The 23,228-nt window shown below is 43.4% G+C and overlaps 1 protein-coding gene and 1 long non-coding RNA gene across 3 annotated transcripts in view; one reads left to right on the top strand and one right to left on the bottom strand.

The window, feature by feature from the left end:
• ATF7IP (activating transcription factor 7 interacting protein) overlaps nucleotides 1–23,228 on the bottom strand; it is a 353,654-nt gene that overhangs the window by 283,510 nt on the left and 46,916 nt on the right. The window lies entirely within an intron of this gene.
• LOC117356002 lies at nucleotides 18,541–20,986 on the top strand. Its single transcript, XR_004538505.1, has 2 exons — nucleotides 18,541–18,655; nucleotides 19,974–20,986. It is a non-coding gene; the product is annotated as an uncharacterized LOC117356002 (long non-coding RNA).

Below are 23,228 nucleotides of genomic sequence, written 5' to 3'. Positions count from 1 at the left end.
GTGCTGGCCCTGTGGACTGGTAGGAAATTTCTGTGGACCGGCACTGGTCCATGGACCGGTGGTTGAAGAACACTGGTCTAGACCAGTGGTTCCCAACCCTATCCTGGAGGACCACCAGCCAGTCAGGTTTTCAGGATAGCCCTAATGAATATGCATGAAGCAAATTTGCATGCTTTTCACCTCCATTATATGCAAATCTCTCTCATGCATATTCATTAGGGTTATCCCCAAAACCTGACTTGCTGGTGGTCCCCCAGGACAGGGTTGGGAAACATGGTCTAGACAGAATAAGAATGTATGGGGGAAAAAACCTATAGTGAAACCTTAAATAAAGTTTATAGGCAAAAAATAAAATAAAGCATTAGGCTGTTCTTCCCATAAACTTTCACATTTGAAGTAGACTGAGTAGTCTGTTGAAATTCTGGTAGGTAGTCAGTCAAAACCAGCCAAGTTCTTTATGAGCTGTTTAGGGTTAAAAAAAACCCCAAAAAAACCCACAACCACCATGTAGAAGTTGTAATTGAGAACTCGGCTAGCTAACAGAGTTCCGGAAAAGACAACATCCAAACTTATCCATAGTATGACCCTCAAGTCCTGGTGGTGCAGTGTCAGAGACCCTGGAGCTGGAAGATTTTTTAAAGAGATGAGTTGATTCAATGAGTAATGATTGATGTGATAATTGCAATTTATCAAATCCAGGACAAGATTGACTTATCAAATCAAATCTTTCTAGGAGCTATAGTAACAGAGAGGGATTTCCAAGTTCTTAAATAGTGAATCTTTATGTATCGCGCACAAACAATTTATGAAGCTCTTTAGGAGGCTCATAGTAATCTAAGGCATCAATGAGTTCTGCTCTGGGCTCAGTATCTGACTCCAATTTGACAGGCAGAGCTTTCCCCAATTGCCTGATTACTTGGTAAAAGAGTCCCTATGGAGCAGGGATCTCAAAGTCCCTCCTTGAGGGCCATAATCCAGTTGAGTTTTCAGGATTTCCCCAATGAATATGCATTGAAAGCAGTGCATGCACATAGATCTCATGCATATTCATTGGAGAAATCCTGAAAACCCGACTGGATTGCGGCCCTCAAGGAGGGACTTTGTGGCACCTGCTATGGAGGAGATTTTTTTCTGGGAGGAAGACATGGAAATGAAAGGATGCCCCATAAGATTCTTGAGCAGATAATGTAGGTTCATACTCCATATCAGTATTGTGTTGAGATAGGTCAGAATCGACATATTGTACCCCAGGAGATTCTTTATAGGATGAAGATTTTCTAAGATGAGGAATTTGATTAATATAAGAGCATCAAGAACAGCTTCTTTGACGATATTGGTACCGATCCAATGATGAGCGATGTTGATGCAATGGGGAGTCGGCACAGTGCAATGATGTCAATGTTCGTCGATGCTGCAATGCAGTCCTTGTACTGGTATCATGTGGTCTCAGCTCAGGCTGGGCCAGTACTAAGGGAGTCGATGTAAGCACTGATGCCGAATGCAACTAAAAGTAAGTTACCAAGCTCCCTCTGGAAGAACTCCTCGAGTTGTTCTCTGAAGACTTGCACCAGTACCCTTGGCTCAAGAGCTTGTACCATCGGTGCTACAGGGTGTCAAGTGATGGGAGACCTCAATGAGGATGCACCTCCCGTAGGAGACACTGCTGCACTGAAGGAGATCAATAGCATTGACTCTTGGCCTGCTTGGAGGGACTCGATGATGTAGAGGCCTGCGACGCATGTTGGGAAGAAAATTGCTTCTTAGCAGGTTTGCCCGATGGAGGAACAGCATCCAACGTTGATGCCGGTACTGATGGCTCAAATTTATCACTGGAGTCCACAGTCGAGCCAAACAACTTTTCCTGTTGGATACATCGAGCCTTTAACAAGCATTTCTGCAGTGTAGAACACGTACAAGTGCCTACTCGATGCTCAGACCCCCAAACACTGTAAACACAAACTGTGCGGGTCAGTGATAGAAATAGGACGCTGGCAGCAATGGCGCTTTTTGAAACCGCTTGAACATAAGAATTGCCACTGCTGGGTCAGACTTGTGGTCCATCGTGCCCAGCAGTCACACGGCGGCCCTCTGGTTAAAGACCAGAGCTCTAACTGAGATCAGCCCTACCTGGTTCAGCAGGAACTTGTCTAACTTTGTCTTGAATCCCTGGAGGGTGTTTTCCCCTATGACAGACTCCGGAAGAGCATTCCAGTTTTCTACCACTCTCTGGGTGAAGAAGAACTTCCTTATGTTCGTACGGAATCTATCCCCTTCCAACTTTAGAGTGTGTCCTCTCGTTCTCCCTACCTTGGAGAGGGTGAACAACCTGTTCTTATCTACTAAGTCTATCTCCTTCAGTACCTCGAATGTTTCGATCATATCCCCTCTCAATCTCCTCTGTGTGAGGGAGAAGAGGCCCAGTTTCTCTAATCTTTCGCTGTATGGCAACTCCTCCAGCCCTTTAACCATCTTAGTCGTTCTTCTCTGGACCCTTTTGAGTAGTACCGTGTCCTTCTTCATATACGGCAACCAGTGCTGGATGCAGTATTCCAGGTGAGGGTGCACCATGGCCTGGTACAGCAGCATGATAACCTTCTCCAATCTGTTCATGATCCCCTTCTTAATCATTCCTAGCATTCTGTTCGCCCTTTTTGCTGCCGCCGCACATTATGCAGATGGCTTCATTGACTTGTCAATCAGTACTCCCAAGTCTCTTTCCTAGGATGTCTCTCCAAGTACCACCCCGGACATCCTGTATGCGTGCAATTTTGTTGCCTACATGCATCACTTTACATTTATCAACGTTGAACCTCATCTGCCATGTTAATGCCCATTCCTCGAGCTTGATTATGTCACGTTGCAGATCTTCGAAATCTCCACATGTCTTCACTACTCTGAATAACTTCATATCGTCTGCAAATTTAATCACCTCACTCGTTGTATTAATGTCCAGATCATTTATAAAGATGTTGAAGAGCACGGGTCCAAGCACCAAGCCCTATGGCACCCCACTGGCGATGCTCTTCCAGTCTGAGAATTGTCCATTTGCCCCACTTTGTTTCCTGTGCTCCAGCCAGTTTTTAATCCATGTGAGCATTTCACCCTCGATTCCATGGCTCACAATTTTCCGAAGTACTTGTTCATGTGGAACCTTGTCAAACGCCTTCTGAAAATCCAGAAATACAATGTCGATCGGGTCACCCTTGGCTATCCATCTGTTTACTCCCTCAAAGAAGTGCAGCAAGTTCGTCAGCACGATCCTTTGCTAAGATCGTGCTGACTGGTCCTCATCAGCCTGTGTCCGTCAATGTGATCAATGATGCGGTCCTTTAGCAGCGACTCTATCTTTCCCGGTACCGAGGTCAGACTCACCTGTCTGTAGTTTCCCGATGTCCCCTCGAACCTTTCTTGAAGATCGGCGTAACATTCGCCACCTTCCAGTCTTCTGGAATCTTTCCCGATTTAATGGACAGATTAGTTTAAATAGTTGAAGCAGTTCAGCTATGGTCCCTTTCAGTTCCTTAATGACCCTCAAATGGATGCCATCCAGTCCCGGGGATTTATCACTCTTAAGCCTATCAATCTGCCTACACACCTCCTCTAGACTGACCGTCAATCCTGTCAGCTTCCCATCTTCGTTTCCAGCATATAGCCTGATGGGTTCCGGTATGCTGTGTAAATCTTCTTCAGTAAATATTTAGACGCAAAAAATGTGTTCAGTTTGTTGGCGATTGCTTGTCCTCCTTTAGCGCTTCCTTTATTCCATGATCATCCAACGGTCCCACCGCTTCCTTCGTGGGTTGTTTCCCCTTAATATATTGAAAGAATGGTTTAGACCTGGATGGAATAAATGGTAATACTGAGACTAAAAACCGAAGTGGAAAAAAAGAGGGCCAAAAGGCCCAACTAAGATACAAAAAAATATTTATTTATTTTTTTTTTTTTTTTTTTACAGACTGAAGAACATTATAAGAAATAAAGAAGTAAAGCCAAAAGGCTAAAAAGAGAAACGTTAATAGGAATGCAATTTTGGACAGAGTCCAAAATAATAGCACTTCTTCGCTCCATGGAAAATGAAGAACTGAGGTACCATGAGCCAACGTCAGGTGGGAAGGCACTAGAGCATGCACAGTGCAGGCAGTCATGAAGTTTCTAAAAACTTAGTGGCAATGCACTTTTGACACTGTCTGTACCGGGCTCCGTGGATGACATCACCCACATGTGGGAATATGCTACCTGCTTGTCATAGGATAACCACAATTTTTCAATGTCCTCTATCTCCTTTTTACTTCTTGTGTAAATTCTTTTTTAGGGCCTCAGACTTGCCATTAGGTGCCAGACATTTCTATGGTCACCTATCAAACTTTTGGATATGGCATCCTCACCAGCCCCATTATACTTTTTTTATGTCTTTTTTTATAAATAAAGTGCTCCGTGCTATATTTATAACTTAATCCGTTATTTCTTAATAAGTTTAAAACTTGAAATAATTTAGTTAACTTATCTCAAATCAATCTTTTCTGTTAGTATCATCGGGAAAGGACCTGTCATTCGACATGTTTCGCCCTCTGGCTGTTTCAAGAAAAGTCCTCCCTTTTCAAATTTGTTTGTACCATCCCGATCTGCATAGTATTTCTTATATATGTGTCAATGTCTTACTTTTTGACTGCAAGAGATACTGTTGAAGTGTCATAGGATAAAGCACAGTTACTTACCTATAACTGTTATCCAGGGACAGCTGGCAGATATTCTCAGGGAGCCGAGTACAAAAGAATAGCCTTACTGAGTCAGACCAATGATCCATCAAGCCCAGTAGCCTGTTCTCACGGTGGCCAATCCAGGTCACTAGTACCTGGCCAAAACCCAAGGAGTAGCAATATTCCATGGTACCGATACAGGGCAAGCAGTGGCTTCCCCCATGTCTCTCTCAATAACAGACTATGGGCTTTTCCTCCAGGAAATTGTCCAGACCTTTCATAAAAACCAGCTACAATATCCGCTCTAACCACAACCTCTGGCAATACGTTCCAGAACTTAACTATTCTTGAAGTGAAAAAATATTTCCTCCTATTGGTTTTAAAAGTAGTTCCCTATAACTTCATAGTGTCCCCTAGTCTTTGTCATTTTTGATGGAATGGAAAAAAAAACCCCAATTCACTTGTACCCGTTCTATTCCACTCAGAATTTTGTAAACTTCAATCATATCTCCTCTCAGTCGTCTCTTTTCCAAGCTGAAGAGCCCTAACCTTTTCAGTCTTTCCTCATACGAGAGGAGTTCCATCCCCTTTATCATCTTGGTCGCTCTTCTTTGAACCTTTTCTAGTGCCACTATATCTTTCTTGAGATCAGGGGACCAGAATTGAACGCAATACTCCAGATGAGGTTGCACCATGGAACGATACAGAGGCATTATAATATTCTTAGTCTTGTTAACCATTCCTTTTTTAATAATTCCTAGCATCCTGTTTGGACAGAAGGTTTCATCGTATTATCTACGATGATACCCACCCAGATCTTTTTATTGGGTGCTAATCCCCAAGGTAGACCCTAGCATCTGGTAACTGATTCAGGTTATTCTTTCCAATGTACATCACTTTGCATTTGTCCACATTAAATTTCATCTGGCATTTGGACACCCAGTCTTCTAATTTCCTAAGGTCCGCTTTAACTTCTTTAGAAGTTTCGAAACTGCCTGTATTAAGCATGTGCGAGTATCTTCCCACACAACATCGGCTCGCAGGACCATCAGTTTAGCAAACAAACTAAGAAGCCAACTAGGGGAGGTAGGAGAGTTGTGAGAATACCTACTGCTGTCCCTGAATAACACACCTGTTACAGGTAACTGCTTTATCTCAGGACAAGCTGGCAGCATATTCTCATAGATGGGACTTCCTAGTTACTACGAATGGGATGGATGGAAGTTGGTAACTAAATGAATACATTTTGTAGAACTAAATTAATACATTTTTATCTTAAGACAAAAATGGGATGTGAAAGTAGGTACTGGAGATGTAGCGTCTGCTTCATAAATATCCCCAATTGGAGAGGAACTACTGATGCTGCCATTGTTTTTTTGTGTACTATTATATAACTGAGTGGCAATCCAGTCTGAGCATGGCAGAATGTAAACTTTGGAGTGATTGTCATCTTGATTACAGGAACTTCTAGTCTGTTGGGGTTGAAAGACAGGAACAGATGAGTTGTTTTGAAAGGCTGAATTTGATGTAGACAGTAAACTAAGGCAGGTTTACAGTCCACTGAGTGGAGTAGAGCCCTTCCAGGAGGAGAACATTCTCTGGGGAAGATGGCAGGAAAATTTAGACTGCTTGAGATGAGAGTTCAAGATTACTTCTAGAAGGAAAAGTTGAGATGAGAAGAACTGTATCATAAGATGATGGTGCGTAAGATGAATTAAGTAGTAGAGATTGTATCATCTCTACTCATTAAGTCAGTGACTTCTAGAGTTAAGAAGACTTCTGTTTAAATGAGGTGTGAAGAGATGAAGTTGTAATTATTTTAAATGGAGGTTTCATGCAGAGGAGAGGATAACTGGTAGGATCCAAATAGCTGGTGTAGGTTGGAATGGAGGGTTTGATATCTTGAGTTCTTTCATAAATCGAGAAAGGCACAGATATGTTGCTCAAAGCCACATATATGGCACTGATAGTCATAAGAACATAAGAACATAAGCAATGCCTCTGCCGGGTCAGACCCGAGGTCCATCGCGCCCAGCAGTCCGCTCACGCGGCGGCCCAACAGGTCCAGGACCTGTGCAGTAATCCTCTATCTATACCCCTCTATCCCCTTTTCCAACAGGAAATTGTCTAATCCTTTCTTAAACCCCAGTACCGTACTCTGCCCTATTACGTCCTCTGGAAGCGCATTCCAGGTATCCACCACCCGCTGAGTAAAGAAAAACTTCCTAGCATTTGTTTTGAATCTATCCCCTTCCAATTTTTCCGAATGCCCTCTTGTTCTTTTATGTTTTGAAAATTTGAAGAATCTATCTCTCTCTACTTTCTCTATGCCCTTCATGATCTTGTAGGTTTCTATCATGTCTCCTCTGAGTCTCCGCTTTTCCAGGGAGAAGAGCTCCAGCCTCTCCAATCTTTCAGTGTATGAAAGGTTTTCCATGCCCTTAATCATTCGTGTCGCTCTCCTCTGGACCCTCTCAAGTATTGCCATATCCTTCTTAAGGTACGGTGACCAATACTGAACACAGTACTCCAGGTGCGGGCGCACCATTGCCCGATACAACGGCAGGATGACTTCTTTTGTTCTGGTCGTAATACCATTTTTAATAATACCCAACATTCTGTTTGCCTTCTTCGCGGCTGCTGCGCATTGCGCCGTTGACTTCATTGTTGTATCCACCAGTACACCCAAATCTCTTTCAAGGTTACTTTCCTCTAATACTAATCCCCCCATTTGGTAGCTGAACATCGGGTTTTTTCTCCCTATATGCATGACTTTGCATTTCCCTACATTGAATTTCATCTGCCATTTATTCGCCCACTCCTCCAGTTTGTTTAGGTCCCTTTGTAGGTCCTCACACTCTTCCGTAGTTCTAACCCTTCTACAGAGTTTAGTGTCGTCCGCAAATTTTATAACTTCACAATTCGTCCCCGTTTCCAGGTCATTTATAAATATATTGAACAGCAGCGGTCCAAGTACAGACCCCTGCGGAACTCCGCTCGTGACTTTCCTCCAGCCCGAGTAGTGACCCTTCACTCCAACCCTCTGTCTCCTGCCTGCCAACCAGTGTTTGATCCATCTGTGTACATCCCCTTCCACCCCGTGGTTCCACAGCTTCCTAAGTAGCCGCTCATGGGGTACCTTGTCAAAGGCCTTTTGGAAGTCAAGGTAAATGATGTCTACAGGTTCCCCTTTGTCCAACTGGCTGTTTACCCCCTCAAAGAAGTGCAGTAAGTTTGTTTGGCACGATCTTCCCTTGCAGAAGCCATGTTGGCTCGCTTTCATCAGCCCATTTTTTTTGATGTGCTCACAGATGCTGTCCTTTATCAGTGCTTCTACCATCTTGCCTGGAACCGATGTCAAACTTACCGGCCTATAGTTTCCCGGGTCTCCTCTTGACCCCTTTTTAAAGATAGGTGTAACATTTGCTATCTTCCAGTCCTCCGGAATCTCTCCAGTTTTCAAGGATAGGTTGCAAACTCGTTGGAGTATTCCCACTATCTCATTTCTTAATTCTTTTAGTACCCTAGGGTGGATTCCGTCCGGGCCTGGGGATTTGTCGCTTTTCAATCTATCTATCTGTTGGAGGACCTCCTCATGGCTCACCTCTATTGCTGACAGTTTTTCTTCTTGGTCACCATGGAAGATCACGTCAGGTTCCGGTACACTGGATGTGTCCTCGCTTGTGAAGACTGATGAGAAGAATTTGTTTAACCTGTCGGCTACCTCTTTTTGCTCCTTTATCACTCCCTTGAGAAGACCATGTACATTTCTTTGTTCATTGTCTTCTTTTTTGTGTTGTGTGTAGGAAGTTATGGTGATTGACACTGGAATAGAGAAATGGAAGTTATTACATATGGGGAGCCAGGAACCAGGCTGTAAAGTGCCAATATCATAGATTGGTATGTAGAAGAGATCTGTCACTCTGAGTCCATACAACTGAAAGGTTCAAAAAGGAATTAATTTTTTGGCATAGAGTTGAAGGAGGAAGAATTATGAAAGTTGTCTCAGTCATTGGGGATGGATGTTGCCGAAACCTGGAGAAAGATTGCTGAAACATATGGACTGGAGTGAATGCCTGGAGGAACTTGTGTGTGCTGTCTGGATGCAATGCAGATGATTCCAGATGCTGAGGAGAGTGAAAACGGGAGCAGAAATGCTAAAGTTTGTGAATATTGACAGACAGGAATACATACAATTATGGAGATCTTCAAGCCAAGTAGATTTAGCGGAATAGAGATGAACTGAGTCACACAGAGTTACCACTCATTAGGTTGAAGGAATCTGTTGCAAATGTCTGCTAAAGCTTTCTGTTATTTAGTAGATAAATTTGTTCAGGGGAAGGATGCGGAGGGGCTCTTTAGAACTGTATCACCTCCTGGTATAGAGGAAAGAACCTGTATGTCCTTGTTTATCATATAATAGATGATTGAGTGCTATGCCAATTAGAATTAGTTGGTTCAGGAGATAATCTTGCAAAGTATGAAAGGCAGCAAAGGTTAAGCAAAGTGATATGTAGGGATTCCACTAGTAAATTCAAATAATGCCGAGAGTGAAGGCTGGGCCAGTAAGCTTCTAATGCATACCCGGAGGCATGTGTTGATAAAATTTTCCAATGCAGAGAAGTCTGCAATAGGATGGACTGGGTTCCTGGATGTAATCACCATGGAAGAAAGATATTGAAAAGGGAGGCAACCTGGAAATGCTGTGAAAGTGGATCCGTTGGGGCTAGAGTTCAATTAAATGCTTTTACATGTAGGCATGAAAAAGGGGTTGCATGAAATGTAGATGGCTTGCAACATAACCGTTGTTCTAGTCAACAAATTGTAAATGTTTTGTAGAGCAAAGATTTAAAATGGAAAGGTGATGTTCAGCATTGAAATTCTTCTGAGAAGATACTTATGAGTTGTAGAGTCTAAGATAGATGAAGATATAAAGTCTCGTAACTAAGTGTAACCCCTAGAGGTGATAGCCACCGACCTGACTATGTATCTAACTGGACTGTTTGAGGTGACAATGCCTTTAACAATCAACCATCCAGATAAAGGAACAGATGAGAGACATAAGTGCGGAGTGTTGTAGCCACAGCCACTAGATATTTTTCAGACACTGTGAATGCTAATAAGAACATAAGAATTGCCATCTCCGGATCAGACCCTGGGTCCATCAAGTCCGGTGATCCACACACGCGGACGCCCTACTAGGTGTACCCTGGCCTAGTTTTAGTCCCATATTTCCGTATGCTTCTCAAGGGAGATGTGCATCTAATTTACCCTTACCCGTATCACTCTATGCCACTCTTAAGGAGATGTGCATCTAATTTACCCTTAAATCCTAGAACGGTGGATTCTGCAATTACGTCCTCTGGAAGAGCATTTCAGGTGTCCACCACTCGCTGTGTGAAACAGAACTTCCTGATATTCGTCCTGGACCTGTCCCCCCCTCAGCTTCAGTTTATGTCCTCTTGTCCGTGTCACATCAGACATTGTAAATAACTGCTTCCCCTGCTCTATTTTGTCGAATCCTTTCAGTATTTTGAAAGTCTCGATCAGGTCTCCTCGCAGTCTCCTCTTCTCAAGGGAGAACAACCCCAGTCTTCTAAGTCGTTCTTCGTAGTCCAGGTTCTCCATATCTTTCACTAGCTTCGTTGCTCGTCTCTGCACCCTCTCTAGCAGTTTTATATCCTTCTTTAGGTATGGAGACCAATGCTGGACGCAGTATTCAAGGTGCAGCCTGACCATGGCTCTGTAGAGTGGTATTATAACTTTCTCTGATCTACTCTTAATTCCCTTCTTTATCATGCCTAGCATTCTATTTGCTTTCTTCGCCGCCGCCACACATTGCACCAATGGCTTCAGGGTCCTATCTATCAGTACACCCAGGTCCTTTTCCTGTTCGGTCTTTCCCAGAGTTACACCTGACATGCTATACTCATGTTCTTTATTTTTCTGCCTAAATGCATCACTTTGTATTTTTCCACATTAAACTTCATCTGCCATTTATCTGCCCACCTCTCCAATTGATTCAAGTCGATCTGGAGTTCCTCGCTGTCCTTCTGCGATCTGATTGCCTGGCATAGCTTTGTGTCATTTGCAAACTTGATGATTTCACTGGATGTTCCTTCTTCTAGGTCATTGAAGATATTGTTGGCCTATTTGAAAGCATAGGTACTGGCTATGGACTTTCAGAATAGAGAAGTGTAAGAATGTGTCCATGAAATCTCATGAGCACAGTCAGGCTCTCTTGTTTTGGAGAGGATACAAGGTTGTTAAAAGGAGTATTCAGAATTTTCTTTTCTTTTTTTTTTTTTAAGTCAGTCTTTGAAAGAGGACAGAGATAGAGAATTGGTCAAAGACCTCCCAGCTTTCTTGGTATGAGGAAACACCTGGAATGATAGCATTAAACTGCAGAAGGGCTGAGATGTTTCTGAAGAAAGCAGGAAATCCTGGTAGAAGTCAAGCATACCCTTATTTCGCCACAAACAAAGTTGATGATTTCATTAGTGGGAAAAGGTGAGTGGACCTCTGATGGGTCTGGGAGGAGGTTTTAAGCATTCCAGAAATGCACTAAAAGACTGAGTGAACTCTTGCTAAGTAGGAGTTTGGGATTTTTGAGAAAGTTGGTTTCTAGGACGCTTTAGAATTGGATTTCCTTTTCGAAGATGTTGATAACATAATGTAACACCGTTTAAAGGATGCAGTTGATTATTTAGGTTCATGGGAAATGAGGAGCTTACAGTAGACAGAGGCTGAGGGAGAGGTTAAACTGTGTTCAAGCCTGGTGATCCTTTGTTCAGCTTTCTCAATGTGATCACCGAAAAGTTCATCCTCCAAACAAGGGGAACTTGCAATGGAACAGGCTGATGCTCTGGAAGTTACATCAAAAGCATTGAAAACTAACCTTGACATGATTTCCTGGTCTCAAGGAGATTTTGAGTAGTCTGTTGAAAGTCAGAAAGCTGTTCTATTTATTTTATTTTATTATTTATTCAATTTTCTATACTGTTCTCCCAGGGGAGCTCAGAATGGTTTATATGCATTTATTCAGGTACTCAAGCAGTTTTCCCCTCTCTGTCCTGGCAGGCTCACAATCTATCTAACGTACCTGGGGCAATGGGGGGATTAAGTGACTTGCCCAGGGTCACAAGGAGCAGCCGGGGTTTGAACCCACAACCTCAGGGTGCTAAGGCTGTAGCTTTAACCACTGCGCCACACTCTCCCCAGGGATGAATTTTCAAAGACAGATAGGTGTTGAACCAAGTTGTTGAGACAGAAAGTCAAAGAAATTATAACTGAGAATGTGGCAAATAAGCATTGTATTTTGAAATAGCTTACAACCCAACTTGTCCAAAGTACAACCCTCTTTACTTGAAGGTGTAGAGGTGCATGATCTGGAGCTGGATGACCTTGTCAAAATAGACTCAACTAGAGGAGATTGATGCTGCACTTGAGGCTTATTAAAGCCAAAACAAGATTGTACCCTATAAATGGAATCCAATTTTGATGGTGCCACTGGAATTAGTAGGGGAGTCTCCCAATTTTTTTTAACATGAATTCTCACATGAGATCATGAAGTAGGAGTTTTAGACATTCCTTTGGGATTTGCTTAAAGTCAAGAGCATCACAAAGTGTAGCTCTTGGTTCTGGTTCGGATTCTATATGCACAGGAAGAGCTTGACCCATTTGCTTTATGAATGAGGTAAAATAAAGGCTCTCAAGAGGTGACCTACTCCTAGGTAGAAGAGGAGATGGATCTGATGAAAGCCCATAGAACTCTGGTTCAAAATGTTGTGGGTCAGAGAAATCCTGACAGGACAGATTGGAGTCCGTATACTCCAAGGCTGAAGATGTAAAATCCCTTCCTCCAGAAGGAGCATGACACTGGGTGGTATGTTGGCCTATGGTGCTGATAAAAGAATTGTGAAGGACTCCTATGTCTCCTCAGATGACGAGGAAGTGCTCCGATAATGGGACCTGGAGTTGAGTCGAGCAGGAGACTTAGATCTGGTGCTATGAGGACCCAGAGCAGAGCCCGGACTGAGCCAGTACGGGTAGGAGTCTATGCAGCAATCGGCTTCAATTGGTCTCAAAAGCACAGTTAGCTCCTTATGAAGCAGCTCACAAATCTGGTCCCGATTGGTAAGTTGCAGTACAGAGGGCATCGATGGTACCGTCGGTGTTAATGTAATGTAATGTAATGTAATTTATTTCTTATATACCGCTACATCCGTTAGGTTCTAAGCGGTTTACAGAAAATATACATTAAGATTAGAAATAAGAAAGGTACTTGAAAAATTCCCTTACTGTCCCGAAGGCTCACAATCTAACTAAAGTACCTGGAGGGTAATAGAGAAGTGAAAAGTAGAGTTAGAGGAAAAATAAAAATAAAATAAACATTTTAACAAGACAGCATTGATCTAAATACTTTGGAAGGTAGAAGAGAGGAGAGAAAAGAATAGAAGCATGATGAAGTGATGAAGTGGAGCAAGTAAGTTTAGGAGGAGCGATTGACGTTTCCAGAAAGGGCTTCTTCAGGGAAGAGACTTGGCCGACAGTCCCAGGATGCCTATGTCTCCTCCCCTGAGATGTTCTCCCATCCATGCATTCCCTCCCAAACACACTGCCCGTGCCCCAGCCGCTCCAAGGAGGCTGCCCCAGATGAGGCCCACGGTGAATGCAGGATTCTCTCCTCTGCGGGAAAGCCGCCCGGAGCCGACAGTCGATCTTCTTAGCGGATTGCAGGGGGGAATAGTTAACACTCTTGGTAGTATCGGGTCTGTGTGCTCTCGGTGGTTGTGGCTGGTCTCGTTGCTGCTTAGGTGTAATAGCAGTTGATCTCCACTGCTGCTGATATTTAAAAGCAGGCAGATTAATCTCTCCAATGGACTGCAGGGGGAGGAGTTCACACTCCTGGCAGGATCGGGTCTGTGGGTTCTTGGTGGTTGCGGTAGGTCTCGCTGCTGCTTGTATGTAAAAGCAGTTGTTTTTCTACTGCTGCTGATATTTAAAGCAGGTAGATTGATCTCTTAAACGGGATATAGGGGGAGGAGCTCACAAGTCTGGCTGGATCGGGGCAAGGGCTCCTATTATAGGCAGCTGGTCTTGCTGCTACTTAGGTGTTAAAGCAGTTGATCTTCCTAGCGGACTGCAGGAGGTGTGGAGCTCACACTCCTGTCATGATCTGGTCTATGGGCTCTTGGTAGTTGCGGTTGGTCCCAATGCTGCTTAGGTGTAAAAGCAGTTGTTCTCCCACTGCTGCTGATATTTAAAAGCAGGTAGATTGATCTATCCAATGGAATGCTGGGGGAAGATCTTATATGTCTGGCTGGATCGTGGCAAAGGGTTCCCGGTAGTGGCGGCTGGTCCTATTGCTGCTTAGGTGTAAAAACAGTTGATCTTCTTATCGGATTGTAGGGGGGGCGGATCTCACATTCCTGGCAGGTTCGGGTCTGTGGGTTCTTGGTGGTTGCGGATGGACCCGCTGCTGCTTAGGTGTAAAAGCAGTTGTTTTCCCAATGCTGCTGATATTTAAAAGCAGGCAGATTGATCTCTCCAACAAATTGTATGGTGAAGAGCATACACGTCTGGCTGGATTGGGACAAAAGCTCTCGATAGTGGCGGCTGGTCTTAGTGCTGCTTAGGTGTAAAAGCTTACTTCTGATGATATTTAAAAGCAAGCATATTGATTTTTCCAACGGAATGCTGGGGGAAGAGCTTACTTGTCTGGCTGGATCAGGGCAAAGGGCTCTCGGTAGTGGTGGCTGGTCCTGTTGCTGCTTAGGTGTAAAAAACAGTTGATCTTCCTAGTGGACTGCAGGGGGAGGTGGAGCTCACACTCTTGGCTGGATCGGGTCTGTGGGCTCTTGGTAGTTGCGGATAGTTCCGCTGCTGCTGAGGTGTAAAAGCAGTTGATTTCCCACTGTTGCTGATATTTAAAAGTAGGTAGATTGATCTCTCCAATGGACTGCAGAGGGAGGAGCTCACATGCCTGGCTGGATCGGGGCAAAGGGCTCTTGGTAGTGGTGGCTGGTCCTGCTGCTGCTTAGGTGTAAAAGCAGTTGATTTTCCTAGCGGACTGCAGGGAGGGTGGAGCTCATATTTTTGCAGGATCGAGACTGTGGGTTTTTGGTGGGTTGGTCCCGTTGCTGCTTAGGTGTAAAAGCAATTGATCTCCCACTGCTGCTGATATTTAAAAGCAGGCAGATTGTCCAGGGAGAGGAGCTCTGCACTCAAACTGCCATCCTCTTCGCCTCCAAGTTCCGGAATGTTAAGGCACTGGTGACCTCGATATGGAGGCACATGTCGGAAGAGACACTTCCTGTAATGATAAGACTAATGCTGACACCATTTGGCATACATTGACTTACTTGATGATAGATATACCGGCATCGTGTGGCAAGGTAAGGCATTGGTATTCTTCATAGCCTGTTTACTAGATGGTGTCAGCACCGATACCAAAGAAGTCAGTGTTAAACAATGCAGCGATTGTGGTGCCAACTGATGCTTCATTTCAATATCGGACGTGGTGGACATCTTCAAAGAATTTTGGTGTCCAAAAAGTTTCTCCTGTTGTGGACATCGAGCCTTCAAAGAGCATTTTTGTAACTTTGAACAGCGATGACAAACGTGTACTCAGTGGTTAGGACCAAGACACTGAAGACATCAATTGTGCAGATCAGTGACCAATATGGCCTTGTTGCACTGAGAGCATCTCTTGAAGCTTCTAGAAGACTTAGACATCGAGGGAAAAACTGCAGGTGCAAGATCAATGGAAGCAATTTTACCTCCATAGGTCAATTAATTTAATGACTGAAAAAGAGTCGATGCCACCGGCTGGAAACCCAGCTGAAAGAAAACCTAAGGCCCAAAAGACGTGATGAAAAAATTTTGAAAAAACTCTCGAGAAATTAGAAGGCTACAAAAGAAAAATGATGAAGACAACGACCCGGGAAGGCACAAAAAACAAAGGGAAAAAATAGTGCAATTGGAGAGCCTCCCAACACACATCTTAGCTCTGCTGAAAACTAAGAACTGATGGTCCCGCAAGCCAATATTGGGCAGGAAGGAACTCACGCATGCGTGGTACTGGCGGTCTCGAGACTTCTAAAGAAGTTAACATGACAGTACATTTTTGCACTGTCCATACGGGCTCTGTGGATGATGTCACCCATCTGTGAGAATATGCTGCCTGCTTGTCCTGGGATAACAAACATCCCAGAAAGGTTTGGGATATTTTCTTTGAATTTACTATATATATCTGAAGAGAAATCCAAATATTCCACTCTCCCAAAAAAAAGAAGAGGGGGGGTGTTGACTCAAATATAAAACAAAGGTTAGAAATTTGGGTCTATCAAGGTAACCTATCCACAAAGACTAGACAAGTTTTAATACCTTTATTAATTTCACTAGGTAGATTTTAGTCATCACTAAGTGTAAAGTTGTGAGCAATCCTTTTTGTACACACTTCTAAAAGAACACAAAAGGAAAACTCCAACCTTAAAGTGAGGAGTTTCTCCTTTTGCCCATCTTCCAATATTGTTTGTTCATTGTTTAAGAAAACCAACTACCATATTTTTCTCTCCATAAGACGCACTTTTTCCCCCCAAAAAAGTTGATGGAAATAAGAGTGTGTCTTATGGAGCGAATACCTCCAGGTCCCATACCTTTTTATTTAATCCCGGCGGTCCAGCACTGTATCAGCAGTCCTCTTTCTGCGCTCCTGCCCTTCCCTCGCTGGATCGCTGCCTCCTGATATCTTCCGTCAGTTCTCACGTGGCCGGCTGGCGCAGGGAGAGGAGTCGGAAAGAGAGAGGCAGGGCCTTCCTGTGCATGGGTGTGTGATTGGCTGAGCGCCTAGGACCTTATGCACACGCAGCTCTTTAGCTCTTCAGGGATTGGCCATGAATCTGTGCGGTTGCCAGTTCTTGTCCGTGTTTGGAGCGGCTTTCCTGTCCACCTGCTTGAACATCAGTCGGATGGTTTAGGCTGCAGCTTGTGACACAGTGGCTGGCGCTTGGAGGCCTGCTGCTTTCCAGTACTTGCTCTTGTCCCAGTGCAGACCACCGAGTCGCCACGTTCCCTTTCCGGTCCAGGGCTCATTCGGAGATCTTTAAATGCTAACTCGTTAATTATTACAAAGTACCGGTTGCGCAGGAAGCTTACTGAATTGAAAGAACAGATTAATTGCCCACCCCTGTCCGTTTTCTGAAAGCTTGCTGTTTAGTTTATCAACCTTCTCATTTATGCGTTATTTGTTGGAATATCTGTTTTGTATTGTTTTTTTTTTGCATGCTATCAATTGTGTTGCAGACTGCACCATCTTCCCTCTTTTTGTATATCTTCCTGTATCCAGCTTCTCACCTCTCTTACTCCCTTATACCAATGTGTCTCACACTCTCTCTTTCTTCCCTCCCTCCGCTATGTTCAATATTTCACTCACTGTTTCTTCATCCCCTTGGTGCAGCTTTTCTTTTACCTTCATTCTCTTCCTCCCTGCAAGTCCTGCATCTCTCCCCCTTCCCTCTAGTCCCCTTCCCATGAGTCCACCACCTCTATTCCCCTTCCTTCAGTGCCCAGGTGTGGATCTGGCACCTCTCCCTTCCCTCCAACTCCAACCCACCCACCACATGGGCCCAGAACCTGTTTCCCTTCCCCCCAATCCCCAGGCTAAATCCAGCAACTGTCTCCCTTACCTTCAACTCCAGTCAGTCCACGTCCAGCAGCCCCTTTCATGGGTGCAGCAGCAACCCCCCTCCTCATCACCAGTCCAACAGCCCCCCCAACCCTCGCACTCTCCCTTCCAATGGTGGACAGCAAAAAAAACGAACAAACCTGCAAGTGCGACTCCTGGGTCGGCACCTTCACACCTCCTGGGGTGGGCATACCAGCCTGTTGGAACGTAAGCTCCTACACGCGTGACGCAGGGCTGCTCAGACCAGAACCTTCTTGCCACCGAGTCCCTCCTTCTGGCATAACTTCTGGCCAGAAGTTACAGCAGAAGGCCAGAAATTACGTCGGAAGGAGTGAATCGGCGACAAGAAGGTTTTGGTCCAAACAGCCCTGCGTCATGCATGTAGGAAGGTTCCGTTCCAACAGATTGGTATGTCCACCCCGGGATGCACGAAGGTGCCGACCCAGGAGTCGCACTCACAGGTTTGGGTTTTTTTGCCATCTGCCATTGGGAGAGAGAGTGTGAAGGTTGGGTGGCTGTTAGACTGGCGATAGGGAGGGAGGGAGGCTGCTGGACTCGTGGCAGATACTTCACTGCGGGGACAGGCCATTCACCATTCCATGGGGCAGTGAATGGCTTTGTCCCCATACCCGACGCAACCAGTCTCCCCCCTCCTCCCCCATTGCTGCGGATTACCAGTGGCTACCCACATCTAGCTATGGGTAATAGTCACCGTGTCATTCTCTAGATGTTTCCACAAATTTGAAAAATATCATTTCAGCTATCAGCAATCATTATGAGACAAATGGACTCTTAATTACACAGAAGTACAAAAGAAAAAAATTGTCTGCACAAAGGTTGGCTACTGTAACTTGCTTACTCCAATAGATCCTGTACTGCAGATGTTGCCTCTGCCTCTAAGTGCAGTGACTAAATCTAGATGGAAAGAAGTAATGCCAGGGATTTTCTAAGTAGCACAAGCTTCATCTGAGAATTCCAGGACTGAAGCAGTCATCCTCAATATACTCATATAGTTTCAAAGCAAGTTAGTACAATAGTAGACAGACATTAGTCACTGCACCCGATAACCAATTTTTCTGTCCTCTGCCTCCCCACTGATAACCAGAACCGCTATCCTCCACCCACTCCCAGCATTACTCTTACCGGTTTATTTGTTTTTACTAGCTGAAGCTATCGTCTGTTGGGCCGGTGATAGATTCTCAGAAAGAAAGGGAGCTGGAAGGCCTTGAGCACACAACACTGTCGTAAACTTCAGCCAGCTAAAATAATGGTAAGAGCAATGCTGGGTGGAGGTTGAAACAGAGGTGCTGGTTATCGGAGGGGTTGGAGGTGGATGACAGAAGCACTGGCCATCAGGGATGGTAATATTTAGGAAGGGAGGAAGAACCAGACACTCAAATATAATAAAGATCCCCATTTTTAGGCATTTATTTTTTGCTCAAAAATCTCAGCTTATATTTGAGTGTATACGGTACTTTAACAAGAAAGCAGAGGCAAAAGTTACTGAATTTTCAATTCAATGATGTAGCTACTGATGGGCTCAGGCCCACCCTGTCTGGCTCAACATACTTCCAGGATGGCCATTGGGCTCCCCTCATTTCCCCTCTTCCTTCCCCAGATCAATCCATGGCCCAGCAAGTCCTCCCTTTATCTCACCACATTTGCAAGCAGCAGCAGGAATGCAGATCCAAAGCCTTTGCTGGACTCTCAAGGCAGCTATGTCCTGCCCTTGTCGACATCACTTCCCGTTTCTTCTGGCAAGACATGGCAAAGGGAAGGATGCACAGACCAGTACAGACAGCAGATATGCATTCCTACTGCCACTTGCTAATGTAGTGAGGTACACCGAGGAAGGGGAGTTGCTGGGTCACAAGTGGGTACAAATACCAGATCCAGGGTCTGAGGAGAGGGAGACTGTTGCATGACAAGGAGAGGTGGTAGTTTGGAAAGCCCATCCAAAATAACTAACTATCTGGCTATGCTTATGGTCCCAGAAAAAAAAATAAGAGGACAGATTGAGACATCCGGGTTTTGCTTCCGGAAGTCTCAATCTGTCTTCCTTTTTCTGGAACCATATGGTAACCCTAGCTATGCCACTCTTTCAATCTAAGAAGTTTTTTCATATGACATGCCAGATTCCTAGATCGTGCAGAATTTATTATAAAAGGTTCTGGAGGTTACAAACTGCTAAAATTCAGAGCTACAAACCAAAGGAGAGAAAATCTTTTTAATTTAAAAATACTTCCACCATTATGCCAGGTCATCTATCATGCACTATCATCTTCCCCTTTCATTTGCAAAGAAACTTTTTTATCCTTTAGAGCTCATGCCTTCAGATATTATGTTGCATTATTACATCACAGTCTTCTCCACAAGAAAAAAAAAAACAACTTATAGGAAAGACTATATTAAAACAAGAGCAAATTATATGTTCATACTCTGTAAACCACCTAGCTGTAGTAGATGGTATATAAATTAAAATAAAATATATAGGAAAATAAGCTTATGTTCATACATTTGACAGCAACACCAGTTAAAAGAAATCCTGCCTAATTTAGCACTTTCTCCGACACACTTGTTCCTAACAGATCCTGTTTCAAGAACAGCAAAGAAACTCCTATCTCCTGAAACTGAATCATGTGATTTGCAGCTAGCTGTAACAACTGATCTTATCTGTACCAGTCAGATTAAAGTGCAAGCAGAAGAATCTTGCTTCAGGCAGCCATTTTGATACTGTGCTCTCTCAGCTTCCCTGAAATACATCTAAAATGGCTGTTCGATACACTTAAGAGAAATCAACATAATGAACATCGCACAGTGATATACAGAAATGCTTGCTTATAAAACACTCAACAGGAAACAGAATAGGAAATAACAAAATAATGCACATTATTGACAGAACAAAATTTATCCAAATATATAAAGTATACAAAAAAAAAAGGAAATGAGTTTCAACTATGTGATCTTACCTCTGGCTCTAGGGAGATATTTTCTGGTAAATTAACATTTGCCTGAAGTATATAAACTACAGATGCATTAACTAAAAAATACTTCCTGCACTTTCATAAGCAGAATTCTAAGCAACTAAAGAGAAATTTACCTTTACTTGATACATTCATTCTTCAGTGAACAAAGGGTGATGTGGTGGGGGACAGTCTACTCCAGGTGTAGGAAGTTGGGGGTGTGTGGACCAATCATGGCGCTGCAGTCCACATGCATGCAGCCGTTGGTTCTGCTGGCCCCCATCCCCTGACGTTAAATTTCCCATTCTAGGGCAGGGAACCTGCAAAGCCAACAGCTGAACGCGCATGCAGGACTGCAACCACTACAAGCACTGCTCCCCCCTCCAACTTCCTGGAGAAGGAGGGGTTGCTCTGCCCCAGGTGGCCAACAAGCCAGGTACATCACTGGTTTCATTTCCATGAGACCTACTTGGCCAGTCCAGACTGATGGGTTAGATCCCCCTATCAGCAAATGGGAGGCAGAGGCTTGAAGATTCTGGTATTATCATAACAGGTTCTGCAGATAGGAAAATTCCTAATATGCTAATGCCAATGCAAAGAATTAACTAAAAATTTGAGCATGACTGTCTACTATTAAATTTGAACTGGTGTCTCATTTCATTGTGTGTGTAATTTAAGCTTCTTCTTTTGGTCTTCAAGATTCTTCATGATTGCCAGTGCCAAACAATAATATAAGACTAGACATACTGGGTCAGACCAACAGTCCATCTAGCCCAGCGGTCTCAAACACGCGGCCCATGGGCCGCATGTGGCTCTCCAGGTTTTATTTGCGGCCCGTGGTCTGGAGGCGATCATTTTCTTCCTTTTGGAGCAGCAGCCGGCTCGTTCGTTCAAAGCCGCGGGTTGGCGGCTCCTTGCGCTATCCACTCCTGCATCGGAAGCCTCTCTGATGTCACAACATCAGAGAGGCTTCAGGCGCAGGCACGGATCTCGCAAGGAGCCGCCACCCGCAGCTTTGAACGAACGAGCCGGCCAGACACACCTTATGCAAAATTGTCATTTCTTTAATAAGACATTAACTATTTTTTCTGTGGCCCTCCAAGTACCTACAAATCCAAAATGTGGCCCCGCAAAGGGTTTGAGTTTGAGACCACTGATCTAGCCCAATATCCTGTTTCCACAGTGGTTGATCCACCTGGCAGAAACTCAAAAACAGTAGCAACATTCCATGTTACTGATCCCAGGGTAAGCAATGGCTTCTCCTATGTCTGTCTAGTCCTAGCAGACTATGGGCTTTTCCTCCAGGAACTTGTCCAAACCTTTTTTCTTTTGTAAGAAAGATTTTTTTTTTAATAAAATTTTCAATATAGAACATAACAAATTAAACAAATACAACAATAGCTGAATTTATATAAACTGCAAATGTATACACAACCTTAAACGTTAACCAGGTCAATGAGTACAATATGTGTTTAAGATGTTCCAGTTTCTAATAAAAGATGATATACGATTGTGCTTTAATGCTATAATCTCTTCATATTTCTTATATGCACATAAGTTATTCCACCATTCATGTTGACATGTATTCTTCCAATGGAGAATCACAATATGCAGAGCCAGAGCTACCATAAAACCAAATAACCTGGAACTAGTGGATGTAATGTCAATTTTAGGATTAGACAATCGTAATATAACAATATCATATGATAACGGCACAGATATAGAAAATACATTACATATAGTATGCCATACTCGAGACCAATATTGTGACAAATTAGTACAAAAGAAAATCATGTGAGATAAATGAGCCTACTGAGTTATTACAAGACCAACAGGTGTCAGGTGTTTTACATGGAAGCTTAGTAAGTTTTGCAGGAGTCCAGTAAGCATTATGCAAAATGAAATAAGAGGATTGTAACAAGGCTGCAAGCAAAGGAGGACATTTTAAACCCATCTACATTAACCACTGTTACCACATTCTCTGACAACAAGTTCCAGAACTATTATTTGAGTGAAAAAATATTTCCTCCTATTGGTTTTAAAAGTATTTCCCTGTAACTTCATTGAGTGTCCCCTAGTCTTTGTAATTTGTGATCTGAGAAAGAAGGGGTTATTTTTGAAAGCTAATCATAAACTACATTGTTAGTCCAATAAAAAAGGTATTTTTTCCTTTATGTTTTTGTTTTATTTCACTACATAACAAAAAAAGGAGAAAATTTTCTTAAAATAATTCAAGATTTTTCAGCTGATACTTGCAAATCAAAACAATAGAAAAATCTCCAATACTTAAATTTTTTTCCATACATCACTCAAAGTGAGAGATATATATATAAAAAAATAAAAATGTGCTCAGTATACCATACACCAGTCCACCCAACGACGGTATATTCATAACATCATAGCACCATAAACCCACCTGATCATCCCAATGTCAGGATAAGCAAAAATTTGGCAAATCACTTTTAAATCAGCTGTAATTGATAAATAAAAGTCACTTATCTTAAGATGGTACAATGCAAATAGTCCTTTGCTCAACTCTTGCAGGTAAATGGTGTCCATAGCATTTTTCTTCTTGGCTCCTTCACTCAGAAACATTAAGAACTTTTAAGACAGCACTCAATGCTTATCTGCTTTGCTTAGTTTTTGAACACACTTGTTAGAGACTGGAGAGTGAAAAATAATCTGCTCCCTCCTTTTTCTTTCCCCTATGTCATTATATTGCTCACCTATCTTCCCTGACCTGAAGTTATAAATTTCCTTCTGCTCCTTTTTGTATAATGGATTTACTTTCTCGTCTTCACTATAGTTTTCTTCTTGTTCATACTTCTAACTTAGGGTTAGATTCACTAAGCCCACGTATCCGATCTGATCCGTGGGCGA

The sequence above is a fragment of the Geotrypetes seraphini genome, chromosome 2, assembly GCF_902459505.1.
Source record: "Geotrypetes seraphini chromosome 2, aGeoSer1.1, whole genome shotgun sequence".
Classification (NCBI taxonomy): domain Eukaryota; kingdom Metazoa; phylum Chordata; class Amphibia; order Gymnophiona; family Dermophiidae; genus Geotrypetes; species Geotrypetes seraphini.
The sequence above is the reverse complement of the archived record's forward strand: the minus strand, read 5'-3'. Positions and strand labels throughout refer to the sequence as shown.